The sequence below is a fragment of the Hemicordylus capensis genome, chromosome 2 (assembly GCF_027244095.1).
Source record: "Hemicordylus capensis ecotype Gifberg chromosome 2, rHemCap1.1.pri, whole genome shotgun sequence".
Lineage (NCBI taxonomy): Eukaryota > Metazoa > Chordata > Lepidosauria > Squamata > Cordylidae > Hemicordylus > Hemicordylus capensis.
Genome location: NC_069658.1, coordinates 191,282,585 through 191,290,197, shown reverse-complemented (window position 1 = coordinate 191,290,197; position 7,613 = coordinate 191,282,585).

The window sequence follows — 7,613 nt, the reverse complement described above, 5'->3', positions numbered from 1 at the left end:
CCAACCCCAGACCCCGCGCTCCCCTGCTGGCCAATCTACAGGCTGGAAGGGCCAGAAATTCAAACAGATGTCAAAACTCAAAATGGAGACTGAAGGAGAAAGAATTTTTGTGATTGCAAAATGGAGTTCCAAAACAGCCGAAACAACAAACCGTTTTGTATCCAAAACAGGGACGTTTTGTTTTGGCTACAAAATTTTCTGTTTTAAGCATTGGGTGTTTTGTTTTGGCTACAAAACAGCCGAAACGGCCTGTTTTGCACACAAAACATTTTGTATCCAAAACGAGACGCACATCCCTATTCCCCATGCTTTCCAATGGAAGAGCTTTTCTGGATTCTTCTGGGAAAGTAATGAATTTTTATGGGGTTTTAGATTTTGTGTTATGGAGTTTTAGATTTTGTGGTAGTTTGGGCAAGATCCTACCTGCAAAAATGGCACATTTCTAGAGGTATGCATGAAACACATTTTTTGTTCTGTTCTGAGCTCAGAATGGAACTAGGGATGTGCGAACAGTTTGGGGGGGGTGTCGGTTCTATGTTGAACCGTTTCGGTTCAACAGTTTTGGGGTTGAACCGAACACACACACCACCGCCCTGTTCGGTCTGACCTCAGACCAAGCCCCACCGACAGTTCGGTGGGTGGGGGGTTCACAATTTTTTTTTTTAAATTACCTTAGCCCCTTTGGGGGGCTTCCTTTAGGCCACCCAACACCCCCCCCCCAACCCAAACCGAACTGGGGAGGGAGTTTCCAAGGTGCACAAAACCGAACATGCCTGGTCCGGTTCAAGTCCAGTCCAGACTCAAACAGAACCGGGCAACCCAGTTTTATGCACAGCCCAACCCTCTGAGCCCTAGAAATCCTGCTGAGCATGAGCTCTTCTCAGTCTTCAGATTTCACCATCCATTGCTCACACATTTTGAGGCAACCTTTGCTGCCTTGAGATTTTGAGTTTGATTTTAAAAGAAAGCTGAGATTTTCCTGGCAAATTTTGCATTCCATACCAAATCTTGTAGCTTTTCCATACATGCACAAGCAACTTCATCTATCTATCTATCTATCTCTCTCCATACCAGCAAATTGGGGCTGACCTTGGCAGCCTTAATATTGTCCATGGCCATGTCTTCCATTCAGTGGGATAGCATCCATTTCTAGTACACGCACACTTGCAAATATACACTGCACAATTATAGTGTATACTAGTTTTATGCCAGTTTCATTGTCACAGCTTTTTTCATGGCTTTCCCCAAGGAAACCAAGACATTTTACTTGGGGGAATATGCAGATTTGTTTTTGTTGTTGTTGTTGTTGTTGTTGTTGTAGAATCTTTCTCTATTACAGAAATATCGTTCTCAAAATTCCCTGGGAGCAGATTATTACACTGAATCCCACTGATATATTTTTTAAAAAATTAATGTGTTTTTAATGTGTTTTTATCTATGATTTTTATCTTTTTATGAATTCTAAATGTGATATTTTATGTTTTAATTCTGTACACCTCCTAGAGATTTTTATACTAGGCGGTATAAAAATTCAATAAATAATAATAAGAAGAATACTGATCTCCAGGTTTTGCCTGGCAGAGTGCCCACTATTACATTCTCTCTCCCTCTTGCCTTCAAGGCTCTGAGGCTCTTCACACGATTAGTGTGAAGAGCCTCTATGGAGTTTGCAGGGAGAGCGGGCTTAGCCCACTCTCCCCGAAGATGAGCAGACAGTCTGCTCTAGGTGGCCACAGCGGCCGCCCACACAACTGCCAGGTCTGTCACGGAGATGGCTGGCGCTGGGGAGTTTGGGGGCCACGCAGCACCCGGAAGATCCAGCATGCCCTGCACAAGCGCACAGGGCATGCTGGAGAGACCCACGAGCTGGGAGGCTGCTTTTGAGCCTCCCGGCCGGGGTTCTACTACGGATGTGCACAAAACCGGTTTGCCTGGTTCGGTTCGAATTCGAACCGTTTCAAACTGGTTTATATGCTACCAAAGAATCTACACTCAGACCACTTCAGAAACAACAAAACCCAGTACCCCATGGGTTAGCAACCCATGGGGGTGGTTAGCACCCTCTGTGCACTACACCACCACTCACTCTGGGCCACCCCAGCACCCCACAAGTGGCTTTAAGGTTTTTCTCCATAGCGAAGAATGGAGGTTTCAGCAGCCCCATAGCTGCACTTGGACGGTGCTGGGGTGGCCCAGAGTGAGGGTGCCAACCACCCCCATGGGTTGCTAACCCATGGGGTGCTGGGTTTTGTTGTTTCTGAAGTGTTCTGAGTGTAGATTCTTTGGTAGCATATAAGATTTTCAATGACAAACCATGAATCCACTCTCATTGCTAGCCTTAAAGACACATATTCAAAAATAACTTTAAAATCAGCCCTCTGCCCAATTCCTTTCAAATAATTCTGATCACTTCCTTGCCTCCCTTGGGCACGACCACCCACCATACTCTGTTCTAGGCCACCCCTTTGCCCCCAACATGAAGCTATACATTTGCTGACATCTCCATGCTTCTTTATGGAGAAAAACCTTAAAGTAAACTTCAAAAATCACTTTAAAAACAGAATTTTGCCCAATTCCTTTCAAATAATTCTGATAGCTTCCTTGCCCCCCCCCTTGGGAACTACCACCCACCACACTACGCTCTAGGACACCTCTTTCCCCCCCGACGTGAAGCTATACATTTGCTGCAATCCTCCTTATTCCCTATGAGGAATTCCAAAATACTTTTAAAATTCACCAATAATCAGAGGAGTGTCTGATTGCCTTGGGGTTTTGTGGGTGGTAGGCACCCCTGGGTGCCTACCACCCACCCCACTTTTGTGCCCCTAGGTGCTCCACAATAGCGGATATGGGCTGGTTTGGGTCCCATTATACCCCAAGAGAAAAATAATTAAAAATATTTCAAATATTCATAAAAAATCATAGGGGTGTCCAATTGCTTTGGGGTTTGGATGGTTTTTGGCACCCATGGGTGCTCCACAATAAGGAATAATGGGCGGGTTCTAGTCCCATTATACCCTATGAGGGGAAAAATAAATTTCAAAAAATCATAAAAAATCATACGAGTGTCTGATTGCTTTGGGGTTTGGGTGGTAGGTACCCCTGGGTGCCAGCTACCACCCCACCCACTTTTGGAGGTTCAAACCAGTTCTAACAACTTCAAATCAAACCACCCCCAGTTTGGTTCGATTTTGAACCATCGAACCACTCTGGTTTGAATTTAAACCTGTTTGAGTTTGAACCGGTTTGCACATCCCTAGGGTCTACTCATGTGTAGCCACAGCGCGGAGCCGCGCCATGGCAATTCATGAGCAAAAAAACCTGGTTTGTGGAGCGCTCACTCCGCAAATCCAGTTTAAGGGGAGGGTTACTTTGGCAGGTTAGCTGCCTGGAGGCCACCGGGCTTGCCTGCGAGCCCGGTGGTTCTCACGGTCAGGAGAAATCGGGCTAGGCTCTCCTATCCCGATTTCTCCTGATCATGGCAATAGCCTCTCTGTATTCTGTAACCAACAAACCAGAGAAGAGAGCTGGTCTGGTGCTAGCAAGCATGACTTGTCCCCTTAAGCTAAGCAGGATCCGTCCTGGTTTCATACAAAAGGGAGACTAGAAGTGTGAGCACTGTAAGATATTCCCCTTAGGGGATGGAGCCGCTCTGGGAAGAGCATTTAGGCTCCAAGTTCCTTCCATGGCTTCTCCAAGATAGGGCTGAGAGAGATCCCTGCCTGCAACCTTGGAGAAGCCGCGGCCAGTCTGTGTAGACAATACTGAGCGAGATGGACCAAGGGTCTGACTCAGCATATGGCAGCTTCCTATGTTCCAGTGTAACCACTCTGTAACAAGTTCTGTAACCACTCCCAACCAGTCTCTAACAGGGATTCCCAGGTGTTGTTGACGACTACTCCCAGACTCTCCAGCTGCAATGGCTTTTGCTTGGGGATGATGAGAGTGGTAGTCAACAACATCTGGGCATCCCTGTCAGAGGGAGCCCTGCTCCCAACACGCAACAAGCAATTCAAGTGTCAAACCATCAGCCTTTCCATGGAGCCTGTGCAGGAATTTAGAAGCTGGATGGCTGCCCATCTTCTGTTTGAAAACCTCTGTTTGAAGGAGAGCCCACCAGTTCAAGAGGCCGACTGACTGTCACTGTTCCATTGCTGAACCGCTTTTAGGAAATTCTTCTGAATGTCTCGTCTGAATCTACTTCCTCATATCATTTTAACCCATTGGTTAAATACCCTGCTCTCAGAAACAACAGAGAGTCAATAGAAATCTGTAAAATAAAGTTTCCAGACATTACAACTGCTCTCACAATTCTAATCAGGATAGGAGGCGTGATCTACCCAAGTTTGGGAGCTGTGCTCACTCCTGTTGTCTATTTGTCTGTGAGTACAAAGGAAGATTCCGTCCATGTTCCCCATTGGCTCTTTTGCCTCTTTTCACTCTTTACTGACCTCACATTGGCTGGGGGAAAGTCGAAGAAGGGGTGTTCTGAGTGTAGATTCTCTGGTAGCAGATGAGATTTTCAATGACAAACCATGAATCCACTCTCATAGGCTACCAGAGAATCTACACTCCAAACATCTCAGAAACAACAGAACCCAGTACTGTAGGGTGGCACCCTATGTGCTCTACACCACCACTCACTCTGGGCCACCATGGTGCCCCCCAAGTGCAGTTATGGGGCTGCCGAAACCTCCATCATTCCCTATGGGGAAAATCTTAAACTTAAAAAATCAGCCCTTTGCCCAATTCCTCTGAAATTTGGGTGGTAGCTTCCACCCATTGGGCACTACCACCCCCACCCACTAGTTGTGCCCTGGGGCCATTTTTTAAAATCCAAAACGTTTCGGATTCGGATTTTGCAACTTCAAACAAAGAACAAAATGGGGGTGTTTCGGAGTTGGGCCAAAAACAAAGCCGGGGGGGGGGATGCAAGCTCTAGTAACAATATACAGGGCATACATTGGCAAGGGAGGGAAGCAGCTTTCAAAGGCGAAGCAAATAAGTATTTTCCAGCGCATTGAGGCACCAGCGCAGAGAAGGCACCAAACTGAGAGGGGAGTGGAGGAGGGGGGCTTCCCTTTCCCTCAGCTCCTTTCCCTTCCTGTCCTTTGGTGGTGGCAGCACCTGCTTCTCCAACTGCCAGGCTTGTTCTCCCCCACTCGCCTTTGTCTTCGTCACAGTGAACGGTTTCCGGATTTTGGAGCATTCTGGATTTTGGATGGCCGGATAAGGGATACTCAACCTGTATACAGATACATTTCTTTTGTCCCATGCAGTGGCAGAATGAGGACGCCGGCGGCCCCTGTCTCCCAAGCCACGCCCCTGATGCAGCTTTGTCTGATGTCAGAGCCCGTGGGCATGACCACTTTAGCAAACCAGGCCTCACACCCCATTTGCAAGTAAACTTTGGCCAGCACCGTGTTTGCAGCACGGCCACTAGCACCTCCCCCTGCTTGCAAAAGTAGAGAGACACGTTCCCCACCAGGCTGGGATCCCAGCACTGGCTGAAGCTTTTTGAAAATGGATCAGCGCAGATCCATCTTTTAAAAGCTTCAACCAGTGCTGAGCTCCCAGCCTGGCTGGGAACATGTCCCTCTGCTTTTGCAAGCAGGGGGAAGCGCTACCAGCTGTGCTGCAAAGGCAGTGCTGGTGAGTTTACTCGCAAATGGAGCCATTCCCCTTCATCTCATGACAGAAGCAGGGTGTGTGGCTTGGGTGCCAGGCACAATCCCCGAGCACAGTGGCCTGGGTTCTTGGCGGAGTGGAGGGGACCAGCGCAATCAGGGGCAGATCCAGCAGGAAATTACAGGGGGTGCAAAAGGAATTTTCCCCCCCATAAAAAAAAATCCCCCCCACCTAAAAATATTGGGGCTTGGATTTCCTCTCTTTTGCAAATGCACTATGCCAGGGGGTGTCAAGCTCAAATCTGGTGGTGGGCCAGATTAGATTCTGATGCACCTCTGGGGAGCCACACACAACCTTGTGCCCGCCTCATACCACCTTCTGTCTTCCTCCTCCTCTCTGCGCTTTCTCTCATTCCTCTCCCCCCACCACCTTTAAATTAGCAGAATTCACTACTTTTTACACTAAAATTCACTCAGGGAAAGATTGGTTGTTGTTGTTTTTTAATTTTTGGAAGAAATTCTGAACATACCTGCCAATTCCAGATTTTTCATGGACAATCCTACCACCCTTCCTCTCTCCCTCAACAGAGGTGTTGCTAGGTACTTTGAAGATCCAGGGCTTGAGCCCACAGCTTCCCCACATTTTGATAAATAAACCCTTTCATGCTCTCTTAAAGATATCTAACACTCTCCTGCCCACTAGTTTGCTTCACCCAAAAATTAATCCTTTTCTCCTGCATCAGATTTCTCCTGCAGTCAATATGCACACAGTTGAGAACCAGTGTGGTGCAGTGATTAGAGTGTTAAGACTAGGATTGGGGGACTTGCGTTCCCCATTCAATCATGAAACTCACCGTGGGACTTTAGCTGAGACACCCTCTCTCCCCACTCCAAACCTGCCCCACAGGATTGTTGTGAGGATAAAAGTGGAGAGGAAGAACATGTACACTATCCTGACCTCCTTGGAGGAAGAACAGGATGTGTGGAGAGAGAGAGAGAGAGAGAGAGAAGACTTTTAGCCACATGCACTCCAATCCTAAGCATGTAAACTCGGAAACAAATTCAAATAGCCTTTTTTACACCAATCACAGCAGCATGCTATCCAGTTTGATGTCTTCTATTGACTACATTTCATTTAAGCAAAAAATCATATGCAACTATAGTGTATGTCTATACTACTATATACAGTATCTATATCTATCTATCTGTCTATCTATCTATCTATCTAGTATAGTGTGTGTCTATACACTACGGAAAGAAAAGCCACCATTTTGATTTCAAATAGGACACAGCAGAATGTCATATATGGGGTTACCCCAATTTTTCAGAATTTAAAGACAACCAATCATTTCATGTGCAAGGGAGTTTTAAAAATGAGTGTCTTGTGAACTGATTTGCAAAGCCTTATTTTGAAGCCAGTGTACAAAAATAGACTTTTCGTGGGGGAGCATGTTACAAGCACAAAGCAAAATAAAATACTAATGTTTAAAAGGGGAAACATGTTAAGAGAACCATTTTCTCATATTTTGCTACTTAAGCCATTCTGAGAACTCCATTTCTGAAAAAGCAGCATATAAATATTTTTAAGGGGAGGGGCAAGGAAGAGAAAGAAACCCAGACAGAGAGACCAGATTAGAGCTATAAGCAGTGTATCTTCTGGAACAAGAACAAAAACAGATCCATTTTGTCAGAGCATTCCCCACCCCCCATTTTTTCCAAAGCTTTTAATAATGTTGCACTGACTAATTTCCTCACAAGAAGTTATACTGTTGGGATGGGGAGGGTTTTTCTTACAAGTTTGCACTAGAAGTTTTGGCATATTTTGAAAAAAAAGTTTTTTTAAGCTTAAAACTCACTCACACACACACACTGGATGGGACTTGTTTCACATGTAAAATACATACACGGTTCATGGGAGGCGGGGGGGAGAGCAACACGGTAGCTTGACCAAAGGGAACAAATCACACACAAACCAAACAAACAGCA